The sequence below is a fragment of the Pogoniulus pusillus genome, chromosome 34 (assembly GCF_015220805.1).
Source record: "Pogoniulus pusillus isolate bPogPus1 chromosome 34, bPogPus1.pri, whole genome shotgun sequence".
NCBI classification, from domain to species: domain Eukaryota; kingdom Metazoa; phylum Chordata; class Aves; order Piciformes; family Lybiidae; genus Pogoniulus; species Pogoniulus pusillus.
In genome coordinates this window covers 8,649,628-8,672,014 of record NC_087297.1, presented here as the reverse complement: position 1 = coordinate 8,672,014, position 22,387 = coordinate 8,649,628, and the positions used below count along the sequence as shown (strand labels likewise).

Below are 22,387 nucleotides of genomic sequence, written 5' to 3'. Positions count from 1 at the left end.
AAATTTATATCACAGTATCACAGTATCACCAAGGTTGGAAGAGACCTCACAGATCATCAAGTCCAACCCTTTATCTCGAGGGTACCTTTGCACTGGAGTAGAAGGCAAGACCAGAGCAGATATATCTATATTCCAGACAGCTTCATAATGCCCTGCTTTGATATCAGGTACAAATGAACTACAGAATTGCCAGTTTCACCCATCAATTCTATCTGCAGCATGCTAGGCAGGTTTCTACAGCAATATTGACTTCCAGTTGCAAAACAAAAACTCTGGATGGAGAAGAAAAATCATGAACATGGGCAGTGAGGCTCTAAGAAAGCAGCAATGGGGAATACAGCATGACAGGTCCCACTTAGGAGCCACTTCAAAAGCCATGAGCCCAGTAAGATTTTTAATATCCTCAAAACCAGGCAACAATGCCTCCAGCACAGTCCAGGAATAAACATCAGTTTAATTTTTCATGCACTGCATTATTTTCTCCTTCTAGCCATTCCTGTTGCAACCTGGTAAACCCAACCTGCAAAGGGACAGCATTTGTGAGCCTGGAGGTATGTATTGTGCATGCAGAATTTGCTTCATGCTACCCAAGAAAGCAAAAACTTATTTTGAAGTTAGAGCACATTCAATTTCACATTATTGTGGGGGCTGATCTGCAATTTATTCTATACTGGATTTTGTGAAATCACCAAGAGTTTCATCTGTTAGAGAATGGTCCAAAGTAGTGATTACATTAATGGTAAAATGAGAGGCAAGTGGTTTTTATCAAGCCAGTAGTCACATCTGCAGCTTGTTGAAGTTCTTGCTAGGTGGAAACATGCTTCAAACCACTCTGGCACCTGCTGGAAAAGAGGATTTTAGAAAACAACTTTCTTATCTCTTTCCCTCTCCCAGGTGCAATTAACTGTTCAAAGCAGAAAGAGCTTTAAATTCCTTCATGTTTTAGAGTGCCTCAGGAATACAGGAATGGAACCATTGATCCAAGTGACACCTACCATAGATAGTAAATGACACCACACTACTGCTTAAATAAGAAGTAGTTATAAGATTATGAGACACCCTTACAAATAAACAATATCACAGTGTATCTTTCCAGAGGTTTCCACCATTCCTGTCCATTGCACAGCTCACCAGAGTCAGACTGTTTGACCTGTACCCAGATCTTAGCCAAAGTGAGACCATATACTGTTGTCTCTCAGGACCTTTACAGAATCACAGAACGTTAGGGGCTGGAAGGGAACTTGAAAGATCATCTAGTCTAACCTTCCTGCCAGAGCAGGATTGTCTAGAGCAGATCACACAGGAACTCATCCAGGCAGGTCTTGAATATCTCCAGAGAGGGAGACTCCACAACCCCTCTGGGCAGCCTGATCTTTTATGTTACAAAGATTTGAGGAGCCGGGATTTCACCTTTAGTTGGTGGTGCTTCTTCTTTCCTAAGCCACCCCAAGTTTTCAATAGGTTTCAGGCAGGAGGCTGCAGACTTCTCTCTCAAGCCATCATTCTTCCAGTCCTCTGCAGGCACTGATGCCTCAGAATGCTGGGTTGTGTGAAGGGTTAATTTTCAGTCCATTTCCAGAAACCATTAATGTTATTTGCAGTCTTTCTTTTCAACACAATCTGTTTTATCCATTTGCAGTCTCTCTTTAATTTATATTGGATTATTTCTCTATTTTAATAGTTTTTTCAGTATTTCATTCAAACACAAACTCTTTACTCATATAGGATCATACTTTTTTTTTCAACTGTTTGAAGCTTTTCCCTCCATTGTCTTAATAGAAAATGGTTATTGTGGTGTCTCAGCTCTGATGAGCACATGGTATCATTAAAATCAGCCTCCAAGTTATCTAGAGCTTTTTTGTAAAATCAATATATAATTTCTAGAGACAAGTTAAATTAATTGTATTTCCCCTGCAAGATAAAAGTCAGAGAATATGAGTAGGTGTTTGCGTGTTTCATGTAAAGCAGTTTGTATCAGTTGTTAAATTTCAGCTTTAATATTCCATTTGATGCTGCAGAACTCAACTGGTGTATTTATGTTTTTGAAGCCTGTGTTACATTTCAAATTCTTCAAAGTGTCAATCATTCGTCACAACACTCTGCTCTTTTTTTATCAGTTTTCTGTGTTATTAGGATGAAGATGCTATCACACAGCACTGGTGTCGATGTGTGCTTGATCTGCCTCCCTCCTCCTTAGATCTGATACTTTCATGGGCATTGATGAAGAGCAACACACAGAGGTAAAATTAAATTCTAATCTGCTGGCAAATCTACACTGGCAAGCACTGACACTCCTGGCACTTCTCTGACATTCTCATGCTTGGAAAAAATAACAGCTGCTTATCAATGATGCATTAGAGATGGGCACAAACCAACTGGTGTGTATATTCACACAGGAAAGGAAAAAAACATTCTCTGCAAGAGCGATCCCTTGTCTCCTACTGCAAACTACATCTGTTTCTTTTCTGGTAACTGTCTGGTTTCAGATTCAAGGTCATAAAGATACAACTTGAGCATGAGCAGTCCTGGGTTTCCCTACCTGAAGAGTTAGCTGGTTCACTAAGAGCTGGAGCCAAGATGATTCCCTCAAAGCTAGAACTTCAATGCCAGCCAGCAGGCTGTTGGTATGAGTTATCAGGAGGCTGGTCCGAGCCAAAGTGACAACATTGTCTGCATGGTTTTGCTGCCTCTGTGCTTTTTTTGGTATGTGAGCCTCTTAACTGCCAGAGTCTGTTAAACACAGGAGCTGGAATTCATATTAGATCTCAGTCCTGCTTATGCCATTGCAAGTCAGACAATAGGGAATGAAAAATCTTCTATGCAACTAAAATTTCCATAAACAAATATTGCAGAGATCAAATTGCTACCATGGCAAAGGGAGTTTAAAATTCAAGATTGTCTGCTAAAAGCTTCCTCATTCAGCAGTGGGTTAAACAACCTCCTGAAAATTAATACTCAGGCCAGCTCAACACTACATGAACAGGACACATTTGTTCACTCTAGGACAAGAGGAAATGGCCAGGCTGTGCCAGTGGAGGTTTAGATTGCACATTAGAAAGAAAAAAAAAATCACCAAAAGTGTTGTCAAGTATTGGAACAGGCTACCAGGGAAATCACTGAGTGACCACCCCTGAATGTACCTAAAAGATGTGTAGATGTGCTGAGGGACATGGTTTAGCGGTGAACTAGATGGTTTTAAAGGTCTTTTTCAACCTTTAGGATTCTATAATTCTAGGATTCTATTCCAGCTGTTGATAACTACTTTATTTGGGGTAAACAGAGCCAGAGTAATTCCATTTTGCTTCCAGACTAGGTGGCATGCTAACCTCTCTGTCTCATCCTTCCTTATTAATACAAAGATGTGCAAATTCAGGCAGATCCTTGCTTCCCATGGTTAGGGTATAGTACACAAACAGATGTGAGGGGGAAAAAAGTGCCACAATTTAAAGGGACTTCTGCATGGAGGGGTACACAGCACCCGGCAGGGCACGAGACTATAGGGAAAAAACCACTGCACAGTGCAGTGCAGTCAGTATCTTCCAGACAGGGTGCCCCATGGTGCCTCTGGGGATGCAGGGTAATTGAGATGAAAGATCAGATCTTTCATTTGGTTTTGCAGCTGGATCACAGAGGTGTATCCAAAGGCACTCCTGGGATTACCCAGTACAAATGTCAGGGAGTATAGCCTTGTAAGCAGGATCATGGATGCTGTAAGAGGACAATCTTTCAACATGGGTGTTATCTTAACAGACCTGAAATATTTATTTGCTCTCATCCAGAATATTTAATATTATTTCCCATGTATAAAGTATGAAGAGAGTGAGAGACTCCATAAAATAAGTAATGACTACTTCCAACAAAGTAATAGATAAGTTAAATGGCTTATAAATGTCAGTGATACACTCATCAGTTTCACTGGTCATCAGTCTTGCCTTGCAAGCTTGAAGTGAGTACATCAGTTTGTGCAGAGCTGTAGATCACAGTGCAGCACAGTTAATTACTCCTCAGACCATCTCTTTAAAATGAAATTGGATCAGCTTCTGGTTGTATTACATAACTGACAAGACTAAGATTCATTTTAGTGTGTTTCTGGTGTCTTGTTTAGACTGTAGTAATCATCCTGCAGCATGCTAGTCATTTTCCAAACAGAAATCCATGCTCCAAAGACATTTTAGGCATGATAGATAGTTAGAAAACATTTCCATTACAAAGAATTTTGCAGTTACTCAGGCTGTTAGGCTCTCTTTGTTTCTTAAGCAATGTCATAAAGCACAGAGTGCTCAGTGCTCTAGAGGTGTACATCTCTCCAGAATGGGTCCTCCTGAACAACTGCTGCTAAAGAAGTCCTAACCTACCTGAGATACAAAGCGGTGTAAAAGGTGCTGAGAGGGAATAACGATTTCCACTATTCACTCACAAATTCCACCTTAGAAAATCTCCTCTGAGCTTGCAAGAGCTTGTTTGTAATTCTTACAGACTCAATGTATGTTTGTGTGTCTCGGAGAGAGGAAGCACCAGGCGTGCCCAGAAGGAATAAAACAGTGAAAGGAACCATTTGAGAGTAGGCAAAAAGGTTACTGGTGAGAAATGCCATGCTCTGTTGCACATTTCAGATGTGCCACAGATTCTAAAAGGTCATTGCCAAGAGCTGTTTCTTCTATTGCAGAGGCACGGCAAATGTGTGAAATGGCCCTGAGGGCAAGGCTGATAAGACTTAGTACAAACATGTTTGATCTGCAGGGTTTTTCTTTCTCTTTGCAGATTCCCCCTGCCCAGTTGCTGTTGATCAGTTCTCTAATAAAGATGTTAGTCACAGCCATTTGCAGGGAAGCCTGTATTTTTAAAACAGAATATACGAGATATTAGAGTAAGAAAAAAGGAGCAGAGTTATTTAAGGAAATGTGCCTGTAACTGAAGTGGGTTAAAATAACTGAGTAAGAGCTGAACCTGAGCATTTTTGCTTTCTCAGGGAAAGGCAATGGCCACTTTTTTAACATCTTCAGACAAAGCTTTATGCTTAATCTTTGTCAGCTGTTGGCAGGAACAGAGGGAGGCTGATTTTCAATAGGCACATATGATCTTTCATAAATAGACTATGCAACATAAAATTACAGCTTGATCACCACTAAACACCCTTTATCTCCAGGTTCACTACACATTTCTTTCTGTAGTTAGTTTACACAGTGGACCAAACAATATTCCTCTGTTTCTGAACACCAAGTCTGCATTTCAAACATGCAAAACCTCACTGATGAGGGAAAACACCTGAAGTCTTTCTAGTTGAATGAGAAATAGATACTGTGACATGCTATGTCATAACCCTGTGCCACCCAAAAGTTTGATCTTCTGTACCCCATCACAGTTCAGATGCATAATCTTATGGGGTTCTTTATATCATTCATGCAAAATAAGTCCCAGCATTAATAAAGTTGGTGCCCAGAGAGCAAAAAGTGATAGAAGAGAGAGTGATTTCCCATTGGAATGGGCTGCCCAGGGAGGTGGTAGAGACACCATCCCCTCAAGAAAAGACTGGATGAGGCACTTGGTGCCATGGTCTAGTTGATTGGATAGGGCTGGGTGATAGGTTGGACTGGATGATCTTGGAGGTCTCTTCCAACCTGATTGATTCTATGATTCTAAGAGAGTAGATGCGTAGCATATACACTGCTGATCTCTATTGGTCACAGTCTTGCATTTTGACTTTCAGCATAAAAATGATGTAGGAGACATTTTTTTGTTCTGAGGAAAACTTAGTAGTAAATAATGGTTTACAACACTTGTTTTAGCATGCTTTGTTACCCTGATGTGACTTGACATTACTGCTAAAGAGCAGCAGGCTTAGTGAGCTGGTTTATGGTCTCAGTATTTTGCAAGAGTTATTAAGCTCACACAATTCTTTGCTCAACCAAGCTAAGGTAAAAAATAGGTGGTAAGTATCTGTAGCAGAAACTAGTCACTCTTAATTCGAAGAAAACTTTTTGCTATGTGCTTAGTTAACTTAAGCATTTGCAACTCTTTTGCGGCCCTCTGAGAGCCTGATTGATTGTGCCGTGTCTCCTGGATCAATACTGCTATGGCATACCAAGGAGTTGCCAGTGTGTGTGATTGCTTTATAGGAAGCAATCTGTCACTTTTCCCTGCCTTGCAGATATGCTAATTCAGCTCTTCTGGATGCAAAGCATTTCCTCCAGGAGTGATATCTGTGTATATATAAAGAGCTTTCATTGACATTTTTTTTCTGAATACCTGAGTACTTAATGAATGAAGTACATTCAGCACCAAAATGGAAACCACAAGTCATTTGTTTTGCTATATTCTCCAGACAAAAGAAAATGCTCTCCAGATCAAGGATACAGCACTGCATCTTTGCTTGCAATTCAGCTGTGGAATATTTATTTTGGCTACTGATAATCAGGTTATTAACCATGGCTTGAAGAATCAGTTGTACAGAGCAGTTCCTTGTGATATCTTGCTTCATGTAAGAGGGGGTTTTATCTTGATTCCTCATTTTGTACTATTCTTTTAAAAGCTTCATAAAGAACATTACTTTGCACTTGGAACAAGGAAAGTTTTCCTTATTATCTGTGGGAATCCATTAGTGCTGTAGAAGCTTTATGCCAGGGAGCAGAGAAAAAGTCTGCAGTCATCTTAAGAGAGCTACTTATACATCACATTCCATTTCCATTGTTTTCTTAAGGCTGTAGCTTTCATATATGCCTGAGCTGTTTCATAATCAAGAAGGAGCAAATACAACTGAGGCTTGATCTGTATTGTAGAGGATGAACATACCTCCTGGATAATCCTAGAGAGAAGATGGTGCATTATAAAAATCCAACATCACAATCAAGTGGGGAAAAATTTACTGTGCCCAGCTTTTCAAAGAGCAGGACCTCACTGTATCCAACAGGAGATGAAACTGAACAGAGCAAATGCACTACAACAGTATTTGTGCTGTCAGTTTCCTCTCAGTTCTTGACCACAATACAATGCAAAGCTGTTTTGTTACTGGTATTCTGAAAGTATTGCTCTTTGTGGTCACTGTGTTTTCTGAAATGAAAATCTGAAACACCCTTTTAGATGAGAAAATATAAAGCTGTGGCAGTTGATTGGTTTCTACCCATTCTCTTGCTGTGGTAAAACAAGAAAAATGAAAGTATTAGTTTCAGATTCTAGGGACTAAAACTGTTCCTCGGCAATGATCCCTACATATTATGATTATGTGTATTCAGGAGAGAAATATTTATCTGGCTCACTCAGTAATACTGCAGAAGTAAGTTATCTTTTTTTGTTGCAGGCTATACTGCCAGAGAAAAGCTTCTGGTTCTCTAATAGCTAACAAGTCTTTAAACTAGGTGTTAGAGCCTTCTACAGTGCACTGGAATATAAAACTTCCTTATGAAAGCAATACTGCCAATATAAATCAAATCCCAAGTTTAAAGATAAAGGAATAAAGACACTTTTAGAGTGCCCACATACAGCATTAAAATTATCATATTAAAACATATTTGGTTGTAGCAACAAATGAATTTAAACAACGCCTGCAGCAGCAGCAGAAGCAGCAGTTTGTTTTCAACAGGAGGAGGATCGAATAGTCTCAGCTGATGTTCCTAATACTGAATATACAATCAAGTTAATTCTCAGCAATGTACCAAACAGTTCTAGCACCTGCAGAAACATGTGTAAGGCTCAATTTAATTACAGTTTCATTTAAATTTGTCTCTGTGTGTGTGTGCCCACGTTTCTATCTGTACTTAATAGTCATGCAAAAGAAATTGAAAATTAGATTACTCAGAAAAACTCCATTCAGTGACTGCTTCAAATAGATGTTATGCAAAATGAACACATGCAGAACCACTCATTTATTGAGTGTGAATTTAATGAGACTTCTAGTAGCACCTGTACCTTATGTAATATAATTCCTCTATAATTGGTTGTTCTCTTTTAAACATAACAAGAAAAAAAAATTTGATATTGCTTAAAATTAGATCATAAACTTTGATAATGTTGTCTATTTTATTCTAACACCTCAAAGAACACAGTAGCCTTTCACCACTCCAGATCAACATAGACAAAGCCAAATTTAGGGCCCTGGAGTTTTATCACAAAATGATTGTTTAGAGCTGACTTGCAATGAAATTCTTGCTGTGCCTTTTTTTTTTCCCCTTTAGCAAGAATTTTACTTTGAGAACTGCTTCTCTTATGACAGTATCTCTCTTTTTAGCTCTCATAAGGGATAAAAATGAAGTGTCTTCCCTCTGTTGAGTGGGATTTTAGAAGATTGTTGCTGCCAAAGGTAGTTGTGGAATACAAAGAAAATAATTTGATAGTTAAAATTAGAGGCTTTTAAACAAGTTATACAATGAAAATATATATTAATGAAGAAACTACTTTAACTCACCACTTTATACTTCACACCAACCCAGCTGAAAATATGTATCAGAAGCCAATGCCTATGTCTGTGTCTCTTATACATTCAGTTTTAAACCACCCAAGACTTACTGGCAGCAAAATAAATTTCTGAATAAACTCTCCTTGACACTGCAGAGACTGAGCACAGTTTTGCCTGTAAGGTATGTAACTCCTGTGGAGGTCAACCAAAATTCTGTAGTCTCACTACAGATCAAGATTGAATGTTAAAGTGTCTGGTACCAGATTGTGTCTTAATCTGCTTGAGTACAAAAGAAGAAAAATACAGGAACTATTCAAAGAAACATAGAATCAACCAGATTGGAAGAGACTTCCAAGATCATCCAGTCCAACCTAGCACCCAGTCCTAGCCAATCAACCAGACCATGGCACTTAGTGCCTCATCCAGGCTTTTCTTGAACAACTCCAGGGACAGCGACTCCACCAGCATCCTGGGCAGCCCATTCTAATGCCAATCACTCTCTCTGAACTTCCTCCTAACATCCATCCTAAACCTCCCCTGGCACAACTTGAGGCTCCGTCCCTTTGTTCTGGTGCTGGTTGCCCTCAAGAAGAGACATTTATCCAGAGCAGGTCTGTGGAGCCTATAACAAAAACCCAAGAGAAGTTGAAATTTCTGACCACGTGAAAACATCCATAACTCATATACTCTCCTCCAAAGGGTAAGGACTAACCACTGCTCACTCTTATAGTTCAGCTGCAACATCTTTACTGCTTCCTACAGCTCTGACAGTTGCAAAGAGAAAGTCTAGCAGTCATTGTGCTGAGTTACATAGCAATGCCTGTACTCTGGTGGGTAAGTGAAAGATGAGGGCTTTCAACTCTTTCTGCTCTCAGGCCTGGTCCTCTTGGGTCTCACAACAGTTCTATCTGCCTGTGGAGCGATGCAGGCAGACTATGAGAAAGATAAGTGTCCTGTGGGTTGAAAGAATCCGTTTTACACCTTAAGCTCTAGAGTCTTTAGCTTTCCTGATAAAAATCTACAGGGATGGGTAAAGACCAGTTTAGGGTTGAATGAGTCCATTTTACACCTTAAGCTCTAGAGTCTTTAGCTTTCCTGATATAAACCTACAGGGACGGGAGAAGACCAGTTTAAGGTAAATTCAGTTCCTAATAGCTAATACTCCAGTGCTCCCAAAGCTCATTTAAAGAGTTAAGTGCTTCTTCCCTGCAGCTCATTACAGTGCCTGAGCACTCTACAGAAACAATTTCTCACTCATTTATAGGAAGAGATGTTATTGACATTACTTTTATTTAACCTCCAATAGTACCTTAATTGTGCTTTTCAGTTGCAAAGAGAGAGTGCAAGAGAAATCTCTCTGAAGGAACAGATATCACAATTGTTTTTTTTGCCAGACCTCTGATTCGGCAAATCAATGACCAGTATTTATTTTAAGATGTGTGGTTTCAAGTATTCAGGACTAAAACCACAGAGCTGTGATTTATGGCTATCTCACAATAGCTTTACCTGAAATTAGGGTAAATAATATCCTGGAACAAAGCAAGATGCTTTCTAATAGGACCTAAATTCAGCCAAAGCCTTGTGAGGGATTTGTCTGCTATTGTTCTTTAGCAACAGATGCCAAAAGAAAGATGAGATAGGAAAGCTTTCTGAGCACAGCAAGTTTCTGATCTGTTGGCAGATCAAAATGCAATGCTTTGGGATCACATACATCATCCACAGCCAGCAGGCCCTTGCAGGTTGCTGCAGAATTGATCTCAGTGCAGCAACTTCCAATAACGCCCCCATAGGGAGACGTGCATAACGAGCATTTGTCTTTTCATCACCTTGTGCATGTGCATCCCAGTGCAGATTCCTTTCCCTATCTGCAATGGATATGAGCTGTAGCACGGGAGGCTCCATCTCAACACAAGGGGGAGCTTCTTTACTGTTAGGGTCACAGAGCGTTAGAACAGGCTTCCCAGAGAGGTTGTGGAGTCTCCTTCTGTGGTGACCTTCAAGACCTGTCCCCTACACCAACTGAAAACCAGCATTTTCTTTGTTTTAGTCTAACAGTCGAATTTAAAGCCATCTATGAAAGAGATAAATTGTTTATGCTGAATTCCTTTCAATATTTAGTTAAGATTTAAAAGTTGTTTCTTTAATTTTAGCAGGTTTTGTGCAGTCTACTTTTTTTCAATACTTTATGAATAAGTGAAAGTAATATTCCATGCATTGAATCTGATTACATACAAGGAGGGGGACCATTTCCTCTTGTTCTATCACCTGATACCTGGGAAAAGAGATGAACTCCCACCTCACTCCAGCCTCCTTTCAGGGAGTTGTGGGGGGCAAAGGGGTATCCTCTCAGCCTCCTCTGAACTAAACAACCCCAGTTCCCTCAGCCACTCCTCACCAGATCAACCTTCCAACCTCTATGTTCTGTGATTCTGTGATCATAAGTGAGCAGGAAGAAGCAAGTAAACAGAGGAGCTCAGCCTAAGTAGACCCAGCCAGCACCCACAAGTGATGTTAGAATGAGCATCAATTCTCTAGCCTACCAAACCGGGGGGCCACTAGGCCCCCCGGCCTTTTGATCCCCTCCACCATTCACCCAGTGCACACCATGGGCACTCACCGATGATGCCAGGAGGAGGATCCCTCTGCCCAGTTGGGCAAGCTTGGGACTTCTGCTTTTTCTGGGGCTGATTATAAAGGGGAGTGGGCATGCAGGGCAAAGTGGACACACCTGGGTGGGAGGAGACTAGCAGGGCCCAGGTGCTCTGGGTTTGGGGGGAAACAAGGGGAAAATGCAGTATGGGCAAATAGAGTGGAAATGGGGATGTGGTGCTGAAAGAAGGGAGATGGAGAGGAAAAGGATGGAGAGGAAATGAGGAAGAAAGGGGAAAGAAGAGATGGAGAGGAAAGGAGGAAGATGGGGGAGAAGTGGGATTAAAAAAGCCCTAAAACTGAACTCTAGGGGGGGGGAAAAAGCTGATCCTGCTCTGGCAGGAGGCTTAGACTAGATGTTCTTTCAAGGTCCCTTCCAGCCCCTAACATTCTGTGATTCTGTGATTCTGTAATGCATTCCTCTGTGACCTGCTCTGGCAGGGGGTTGGACTCAACAATCTCTTCAGTTACCTTCCAACCCCTAACATCCTGTGATCCCATCTGATTATTCCCATCAAAGGGCCTCAGTATTCACACCGATCCACTCTGGCACACACACTGAGGTGTCTTTCCATGCCTAATTTATGCAACTACGAAGGAACTGTAACATATAAAAACAGAACAACGGCAATTGCTTCATCTGGAGAGAAGATTTCAATAAAGATCATTGTTCATATGATTGGCTATCTGAACAGAGACATGTATAAACCTCACAGTGTATTTAAATTTTCTTTAATTCAGTGCATTTCCAAGCTCAGTAATGACCTCACTGAGTTAAATCAGCTCACAAATCTTAGTGTATTTAATCCTCACAAGCTCTCTCTTTATCCATCAGTTAGACGTTGCTTTTCAGAAAGCTTAATGAACATTGCACAGTTAGTGTGTGTATATGAGGTATGATATGATTCTGTTTTAGTTAAGTGTTGTTTCAGAAGTTTCTCAAGGCAATGAATAGTATCAAGCATACAGAGCTGATGACAAATGCTTTAAACCCGTGCTTGGTGCCTTAATTTATTACTTTACTGGGGAAAGGAAGTACTTTAAAACCAATGTTATGGAACAGAACCCAAATCATAGAATCATAGAATTAACCAGGTTGGAAGAGATCTCCAAGATCATCCAGTCTAACCTACCACCCAGCCCTGTCCAATCAACTAGACTGGACACAGCACTCAAGGTGTGGCCTGACCAGTGCCGAGTACAGGGGAAGAATAACCTCCCTTGTAAGTAAGTCAAGGAGAGAAAAAAGCAAAGTCATTCAACTAAAACAAAAGGCTAGCTTAAAATGAATTAAAGCATTTTTGTCTGTTGCTATCAGTAAAGATTCTAAGTCCATTTATTATTGCTAAAAACCACAATGATAACTTAGAAGTGAATCATAAGGTCTGATCCTGCATGTCTTGTTCTGGTAAAGCTGTCAGCATTAGTTGTGTGAATGCTGAAATACTGTGGGTGTGAGCTTCCTTACATATGGCCAAAATAAACCCAAAATTAAAATCAAAACCTATTTCTGAGAGCAAAAGTACATCAGATTTATTGTTCAGGAAGAAAAAATCTAATTCTACAGGGTTTCACATCTTTATGCTTGCATAAGTGTTATAATGAATATTAAAATTACCATTACAACTTTTGTACTGTTAGATTTTAGCAATAAAAGCCAATTTAAACTATAAAATACGTGACCATTTCTAAATGTCACTTTATGTGCACACACAAAAGCATGGAAGAAAATGTGGCTTTCTCCAAAATAAATGAAGCAATATGCTAAGAAAAAGAAAATTGCTTCCTAAGAATCTGGTATGTTCAGAAACAACTTTCTCTGCAGAACTGCAAGCACCATTGCACAGCGTCCTTGATTATAAACTTATCCTAGTACAGGCCCCATTAATTAGGCAAAGGCATCACTAGTGGTGCTCTGGTGGTTTGATAGGAGATTGAAGAGAGGGAGGTAAGAAATGAAATAGATTGCTTTAAAAAATATGTGCAGCATTACCCACTTTATATGAAAGGGGGAGGGGAAAAAGAGATGCTAATATAGATTAAGATTACACAGCCAGAAAAGTCAGGGTGTGCTAGTAAGAGTTTCTATGGAAATTGCTAAGCTCTGTGGTGTTTACAATAATATAGCAATGCTCAGTTAGGGGGAAGGGGTTACAGTTCAATAAGTACATACTATGTTGTTTGATAAGCATTATGAAGTATCTATATGCCTAAAATGTCTAAGTTGGAAGAGACCTCCAAGATCATCCAGCCCAACCTAGCACCCAGCCCTAGCCAATCAACCAGACCATGACACTAAGTGCCTCATCCAGTCCTTTCTGGAACATCTCCAGGTACAGCGACTCCACCACCTCCCTGGGCAGCCCATTCCAATGACAATCACTCTCTCTGCCAACAACTTCCTCCTAACATCCAGCCTAGACCTCCCCTGGCACAACTGCAGACTCTGTCCCCTTCTTCTGTTGCTGGTTGCCTGGCAGAAGAGCCCAACCCCACCTGGCTACAGACTCCCTTCACATAGTTGTAGACAGTGATGAGCTCTGCCCTGAGCCTCCTCTTCTCCAGGCTAAACAACCCCCAGCTCCCTCAGCCTCTCCTCACAGGGCTGTGTTCCAGGCCCCTCACCAGCTTTGTTGCCCTTCTCTGGACATGTTCCAGTACCTCCACATCTCTCTTAAATTGAGGGTCCCAGAACTGGTCACAGGACTCAAGGTGTGGCCTGACCAGTGTTGAGCACAGGGGCAGAGTATCCTCCCTTGTCCTCCTGGCCACTCTGTTCCTGGTCCAATGAATGGTCACTTCAGAATTTTCAGCGAATTGCAGAAGGAAGAAGCAAGCTGAAGTCAGGAGACTTATATTCCTCTTTCTCTGCTCCTGTCTCACCCTTCTTCAAGATTTCTGGCCTCCTGCATCTGTAAATACTGACTGTATGCGTTGCAAAGTTTTGATTTTTAGCGTACAATGCAAGAAAGTGCCCCATGAGCTGAGAACTCTTTGTGTCTTCATTTCCTGCTGTGTCAGACATCAGGGCTAATTAGACAAGGCTGAAAGAAATCTTGGTAAGTCACAAAAGAACATTCTCAAAAAAGACCTTTTGCTTATGCTTTTACTGCTCAAATTGTGTCTGTGCTGTGCAATGACCCAAAACTATGCTATTCAGTAAACACTGAGGAGTACAAAGGACTCTTTCTCTCCTCTCTCATGTGCCTTTATCCACATGACCGTGGTAGGCTCATAAAAGGGAAGCATCAGGGATGAGGGCTTTGCTTTAGCTGAGGCAAAATAATTCAACACAGATTTAAAGCACATGTAATACACATGCAGATGGAGTCACCCAAGAGCTTCAAACACACACTTTCAATAAACAGGACTTTAAGAACACTTTTTTTATACTGATGAGTTCAGACAATGCACACCTCCCCTATTATCTATTCATGAACCTGCTTCTCCTTCATACACTTGAAATAAATTTGACTTGCCAACTAATTATAGCACAGTGCTAAGCAAGCCTCAGTGCAGTAATTTCAGCTCCAGTGTCCTAGATGACTTACATAGCACTAGAGGCACTTGGATTTCTTGGAAATAAGGAGTTACATGAGATGAGCTCCTCGTCCTCTATTTGTAGTACAGTATTTCACAGCCAAATAGAAGCAGTGCTCTTTCTAGGTCACTCCTCCACATGAGGGAAATGGAAGTGAGGTTTATTAACTGGGAATTGCTTTCAGCTGAACAGTTTTATTCAATACTGAAAGGATATCATAAAAATATTTCTTATTTGTTCACCCTGAAAGTGCTTCCCTTTCATCAGCTAAGTGAATATCGAGGTAGATGAAATCCTGCTAAAAGTATGTCCTTATATACATTCTGCCATAAACTGCATGGTCAGTCCTTCTATTGTAAATCCTGTAAATAAAAAGTAACTTCAGTTAATGAATTTGCATTACTTTAGATGCACATCAAAAGTATAATAATGTAGGTAGCTAGGTTTCAGAGAGAAATTCTCAGGAGCTAGAACCTAAAATCACTCTCCCAGCATCCATTTGCCCAAGAATTTTCATTTCATTAGAGGTGTTCAGTTCCTGTAGTAAAAGTCTGCCAACTTGGGAAAAAAAAAAAAAAAAAAGAATATGATGATAAAGAAGAAGACAAAGAAGAAGAAAAAGAAGACAACAAAGAAGAGGGGAAGCCTGGCTTTTTTACTGTGACTTGATGGACAACTTCCTCTAACTCTGTGACAAGAAATTTTCATGTTAGCTCTGAACCCCAGATGAACCTGCAGATTCTCTTTCTGATAAAAGAAAAAAAAAAAGATAATGAAGAAGAGGATAAAGAAGACAAAGAGAAGAAAAAGACAAAGAAGAAGACAAGAAGAAGATGACAAAGAAGGAGATGACAAAGAAGAAGAGAAGCCTGGCTTTTTTACTGTGACTTGATGGACAACCTCCTCTAACTCTGTGACAAGAAATTTTCATGTTAGCTCTGAATCCTAGCTGAGCCTGCAGATTCTCTTTCAGATAAAGTGTAGTCAGTGATAGTTAGGCATATCTATCCCCCTTACCCTCTCTCAGCCAGCCCATTCAATGGCTCTGGTCCAAGTAGAAACATCACTGATAGTGCTGTTCATTCAAAGAAAGGGGGAATCAAGCTCCCATATGCCATTTACTGCAGCAGAGTTGTTTTCCTCAGAGATTAGCAAAATGGTTGTGCTCTCTGACATTGCAGGTTGGTGTTAAATTTGGTTTATTCCTCACACTGTATTTCCCTGTAACAGTCATTATTATGGGCAGTCAAAACTTTTGGTGCATTTTTCCTTCTGTTCTTTCACAGAAAAATTACAGGGGTTTTGTTGTTCTTTAATGTTTGCTCTGAAATTCATAGATTCATATATTCATAGAATGGTTTGGGTTGAAAAGGGCCTTAAAGATCATGTAGTTCCAGCCCCCTGCCATGGACTGGGACACCTCCCACTAGCCCAGGTCGCTGAGGGCCTCATCCAACCTGGCTTTGAACATCTCCAGGGAGGGAGCAGCCACAGCATCCCTGGGCAACCTGTGCCAGTGTCTCACCACCCTCACTGGAAATAATTTCTTCCTGATACCCAGTCTAGATCTACCCTCCTCAAGCTCAAAGCCACTGCCTCTCATCCTTTCACTATGAGCCCTTGTAAAAAGTTCATTCCCAGATTTCTTGTAGGCCACCTTCAGGTACTGAAAGGCCTCTATAAGGTCTCTCCAGAGTATTCTCATTGCCAGGCTCAGCCTCAACACTCTCAGCCTGCCCCCACTCCCAGTACTTTGAATTCAATATCTGTCTGGGGTATCTCTCAGAGAGCTTTTGCTGCAGCACATCACAGAGTCCCCCATAAAGAGTTAATCCACTTTAATGTAAGGAGCATAAAAGTGGGGGTAGGCAAAGAAGAGAAGCAATTTCTGAGACTACCAGCCCATAAAAGAAGTCTTAAAAAACCCCTTCCCACTAGCCATCACAGGAACACATCTTGTCAATGGATGCCAGAGTTCTTATTTTTTCAGCTAAAAAGGCAAGGTTTTATCAAGGCAAAAATTGTGCTTCCATCCTATCTCCTGCTTTACAGTACAGCTGTGGCTTCTTTCAATTCATTTCCCTTACTGGAGAGTTGGCTCAATATAAATGATCCAAATGACTGCTCCTTCTGAGTTTCTAATATCATCTAGATTATTTCCTGGCCACGGCAAAACACTTCTATTTTGGTTTGGATTTTTTTTGGTGGTTGTTTGTGTTGTTTTTTTAACGAGAGTCAGAAAGATATGGGCCCTGGAGGTAGGCTGGCTCATTCGAGCATTAAAGAGGCTGCTGTTCGCCCCTGCTGCCCTTCCTATCTCATTCCGTTCTTGCGTAGGTGCTAAAAGGCTGTTTTGTCCTTGTCTTCTTTGTAATTAGTGCAGAGAGCAACTGGGGGACAGGATGGAAAGTGAATGAACATTGACAAAAGCTTAACCTCTGTGACTCCTTGTGACTCCAGGAATCCCTACATGGGATCAGGATTTTAGGCAGGTGTGACTGAATGTCACAGCTGTTTACTTCATCATCTCCTTGAGTTTCAATTCCAATCCAGCATCAATGAATTTACTTTTTTTAAAAAAATTTTGATAAGCACTTTTTGCTTCAGCATCAGGTGACACTGAAGAAGACTTCTCTCCAGTTTAAATAAATCTCAAATTACTTTTCTGTTTGGAGGCTGAACTAAATGCTGTGAGCATGAGCAAGTTAAATCATAGAATCAGCTAGGGTTGGAGGGGACCACAAGGATCAGCCAGTTCCAATCCTCCTGCCGTGGGCAGGGACACCCTACCCTAGATTGGCCAGGCCAGAGCCTCACATCCAGCCTGGCCTTAAACACCTCCAGGCATGGGGCCTCCATCCTGGGCAATCCATTTCAGGCTCTCACCACTCTCATGCTCAACAACTTTCTCCTCACCTCCAGGCTGAATCTCCCCACCTCCAGCTTTGCTCCATTCCCTTCTCCGCCCCACGTCACTTCCTGATATCCTAAAAAGTCCCTCCCAGCTGTTTTGTAGTCCCCTTCAGATACTGGAGGTCACCTGGGAGCCTCCTCTTCTCCAGCCTGCACAGCCCCAACTCTTTCAGTCTGTGCTCACAGCAGAGCTGCTGCAGCCCTCTGAGCACCCTCGTGGCCCTTCTCTGGACACACTCCAGCAACTCCACATCCTTCTTGTAAGAGGGGCTCCAGAACTGGATGGAGGATTTGACTGATACTGTACCAAAAAAAGGCCTGTTCTCAGTTGAGGGATGTTTTGGCAAATAAATCATCATCCCTACTCTTAGCAAGTCCTCCTTCAAAACATATAATAAATGTTGTGGGTGCTTTAGCATCCCAAATGAATTAATCATAAAGATGCAATATAATATTATAATGCCTAGCAGTTGATGTTTTTCAAGATTAATGTCCAAGCTGTTTTGGAAAAATACAGAGTAGAAATCAGTCCTTACATGAGAGACTTAAGATCTGCACACATTTATCTCAGAAAGTCTGTGCTGAGCATTTTTAGTCACTGGAGCTCTGTTTTAATGACTTGGAGGTGTTTAAAAATAGAGTTTTTACCACAAAGCTGTCCCCTCCAGATAACACTTCAGGTACATTCACAGTATGGTGACAGACAAACAGAGAAGAAACTACTCCCCCACTAAATACATTAAGCAATAATGGCAACAGATGAATGTAGGACAAAAATTATGACAACCTGGAAAGTAAGTAGTGAAAGCAACAATCTGTTTACTTAATGCATTGCAGCTTGTCATTCCTGTGCCATGAAAGGATAAGGAAATACAAAGCAACTAATGCTTCACCTGGAAAAATACATTTCTGAAAGCACAGAATGAGAACACCAAGGGGGTTTTGGTGGAATGTTTTGTTTATTTTCTCCAAAAGTGACTGTGTATTTTGCAGGCAGGTACTATATTGTGACAGAATGTGAAGGCAGTACTATGTACAATGTGCAGTTACCTTGCTTTTTACATTCAAGGCTTCACTCAGTCTGCTACTGCCATGAAGGAACTGTCTAGCCATTACCATGGAATTCAATCCAAGATTTCATCTGAACTTAAACATATGGTGAGTGGAGCTAGAAACATTAATAAACCTGGTTAAAACATGATGGGAAAATACCAGTTCAAAAGAGCTTATTTCACTACATGTTTCACCCCCAGCATCATCTTTTCACTTCTGCACTATAGAATCACAGAATCAACCAGGTTGGAAAAGACCTCCAAGTCCAACCTAGCACCCAACCCTAGCCAATCAACTAGACCATGGCACTAAGTGCCTCATCCAGTCTTTACTTGAAAATTTCCAGGGATGGTGACTCCATCACCTCCCTGGGCAGCCCATTCCAATGCCAATCACTCTCTCTGGCAAGAACTTCCCCCTAACATCCAGCCCAGACCTCCCCTGGCACAACTTAAGACTATTATGAGGCCATGAAACTTACAAGTTCTTAGAATGATTATATCTAAATCAGGTTCATTGCAAGAACCTATTGAAGATTCCACAACTTTATTGAAAATTTAATGTGGGATTTGGTTTGTTTGGTTTTTTTTTCAGATGAAGAAGCTACTTTATATATAAAGTGACTATAAAACTAAATATACACCAAAAAACGCACAGTACATGTGAAAGAGAGGACTGCAAATTAGTTTAAAATGGATTTTTTAATATATATATATATATATATGTGAATTTGTGTTTCATGCAAATAGCTATAATGGCTAGAACTCTTTAAACCTATTATAATTTGAGATCTGAGGGAATCTATGCATTAAATTATGTTTTCAAGTGAATTGAGATAAAGCATGTGGCTTAGGGTCCAAGATTTCAAAATGTCCAACGTTTTATGCCACCCCAGAACTGCACCATGGCCTTTTACTTTCTCATTTGGCTTATTTACCAATAGTGCCTATGTTCTCACCCAATGTGAAACATCTAAACTGCACAGTGGAAAACATATCCTAAGAGCCTGGCCTTGAGCTTTGACTCACAGAAGCAAAAAGTGTATCTCCAGCTGTTTCTACCTATTGATCCACTCCTATTGTGCTAAAATACTTCTTGAAGTCAGTGGAGCTGGAGATTAGACAAAATGATACAACCTCTTTGGAAATAACTGTCAAAATCCTTGAAGAGGAGATAGAATCAGCACTCTAAAATGTTTTTGCTTGTTGAGTCATGCATTCCTGCCTAACCCTTGAACTGCTGTTGACAGAGAAATTCAAGTTAGCAGCAATGAGGAAGATGTTTAAAGGTGAGAGTGATCAACCACTGAAAATTTTACAAGAGCATTTTATGGGCTCTCCATCAGTACTTCAGTATAAGATGGTTTCCCACTTGTTGCAAAAATAGCAACAGGGAAAAAACAACTAAGAAAAATACAAGAAGAAACCCCCACAAGAAACAAAACAAAAAAATCCAAACAAAACAAACACAAAAAACCACACAAAAAAAAATCAAACAAACCCTGAATATTTCCTACCATTGCATCTGGTCTCAGCCTGTCCAGATGACCCCTCTAGGATGACTGATGTCCAGCCACTCCTATCAGTTGTTATGGTAGAGGCATATCAGTGCACCTCACAAGCTGACAGAACAGTTTTAACTTGCACTCAATGTTGCTACTTAAACTAAACAATTTGGGTGAAATTATGGGTTCTGCCTTACAGGCAGAAATGAAAATTAATTTAATTGAAGCCAAAGTTGGCAAAGTGAGATGTAGTGGCTGGCAGAGCTAAGAAAGGCAGCAATTTTATGAGTGTACAGGCCCCCTTTTCTTCCTGTTATGCACTGATCTAATGAAAACCTTATATCTCTGTCCTGATCATGTCCTGTCATCTCTTACACTTTTACAGCTCTTTTTTTGAGAGAGTCAATAGAATGTCTCTGAACATACTATTGAGTGTTGTGACTGAGAATTGAATCTTCTCTTTTGGCATAGGGCTGAGAAACTGATTTCTCTCTTCACAGTTTGAGAGAGATATAAGTGGTGTAAAAAAAGGTTTTAAAAAAAGCTGCTTTTCCTCCCCTTCCTCCAATATACTGATCAGACTCCCTCCCCTATTAGTGATAGCCTCTTTCTATTACAGAGCTATCTTCCAGTGATTACGTAGAGCAAATTGCACATCTGCTACTGCCAGAACAGCTTCAAATGGCATGTGATGGAGTGTGTGACAAGAGAAAGCTGACAGAATCCTTCCATCACTGAAAAGTCAGCCAAGGCACTGAACATGGTCGTGGTTGAAATTTTCACAATCACCAGCTGTAAGCGCAACAAAGCAGGAAATGTTTTGCAAACAACATTAATCCTGGTAGGAATGGCTGAGTGAACCCTGCTGGAGCTTTGCAGAAGAGTTGAGAAGTGACAATAAGAGAGGGCCTGCTTTCAAGAAGAAATAATGCATAATTAGTTCAGATCATTTAAATAAAGAGAGGGATTTGGACATAGTTTACAATCTCAGAATGCTGTAATAGCACAGAAATTTCCTTTCCAAAGAAGCTATGCAGGGATGCTAAATCACATTGTTTGTGGGAGTCTTAGTCACTGCACATATTAGACAAAAAATAATTACTCATTGTTAAGAACTCAAATTGAGTTTGATTTGCTGTTCGATTCGCTGTTCAGTTTTGTATTGAAAAACCTCATTCTTAAATGGGTTCATTTATCATCCTTGCTTCTGCAGGAAAAAAGGCCAGCATACTCCCCAAAAATACCATTTCATAGCAGCAGCCAGAGTCTTCACAGATAATCCTTACTACTGCCCATCACCAACATGAAGTGTTGCTTACCTCATATACAGGCAAGAAAATCCTAAGAAAGAAATGCAACTTTATGGTATTTCTTCCCAACCACAACAGATTGGGAAAGAAAGACCTCGTGGTAATGCATTTCTCTCTTTAAACAGAAAGGCTTCATTCTTCTTGAACCCAAACAGATTTGTCTTTTGACTCCTACTCCTAGGACCAGCAGACTTGGGTTTTCCTCCTAGGAAAGAGATAAAATCAAATATGAGCCATTATGCTCATTTTAGGAAAATAAAAGTATTTTTCAATTCCATCCCTCCATTCCTAACTTAATGACATTATTTGGATTTTAGTACTCATATTGTCATAAATCCTGTTCCTGATACTTTTGAGATTGGTAGCAATACACCGATTAACTTAATTAAAATAGATCTCTGCTTATGATCCTTCTAACAGATAAAAAGCATTTTCCTACTGCAATTTATCTTAGATCAAACATTTTGTACCTGTCTTACACAGACAGGTATGAAAAAAAAAAAAAACAAAACCACATTGTTTTCCTGGGTTTCCTATTCTAGGATGCATTTAAGCTATACAATATAGTTTCCTCTTCGTATTTCTCTCAGCTTCTTTTAAAATCATTTTAATTTTGGCTTCTTCCCCCCACAGAACTATTTTATATTCACATTTAATTCAAGAAAATTGACATTTCCTTATTACCACAATGCAATAAAATGCAGCCCTTCGATAGCAAGCACTTTACTGCTCCATTTGCCCATATCCTCAGGAGTTTTGTCATAGCAACATTAGGTGTTATTTAATACAGTTGATTCATGGCAGGGTAATTCTTTGAAATACCACCACGAATAACTATCAGCTGGCAGTGCTGCTACTGCATCATTGAGCTGATCACAGTCAAAGATGGGGATTGTATAAGCGCACCTCTCCAAGGCACTTGTCTATCACCATGATGCCACTACAGAAAGTGGTTCATACAACCTGAGCAGAGGAACACAAACAACATGCAGCATCCTCTTGCTCTTCCACTTTTTGAGGAGGTGAAA

The 22,387-nt window shown here is 40.4% G+C and overlaps 1 long non-coding RNA gene across 1 annotated transcript; it reads right to left on the bottom strand.

Moving 5' to 3' along the window:
* Window positions 1–448: 448 nt before the first annotated feature.
* Window positions 449–22,371, bottom strand: LOC135189881 (uncharacterized). Its single transcript, XR_010308347.1, has 2 exons — window positions 21,369–22,371; window positions 449–839 (listed from the first exon to the last, which is right to left on the bottom strand). It is a non-coding gene; the product is annotated as an uncharacterized LOC135189881 (long non-coding RNA).
* Between the last annotated feature and the right edge of the window lie 16 nt (window positions 22,372–22,387).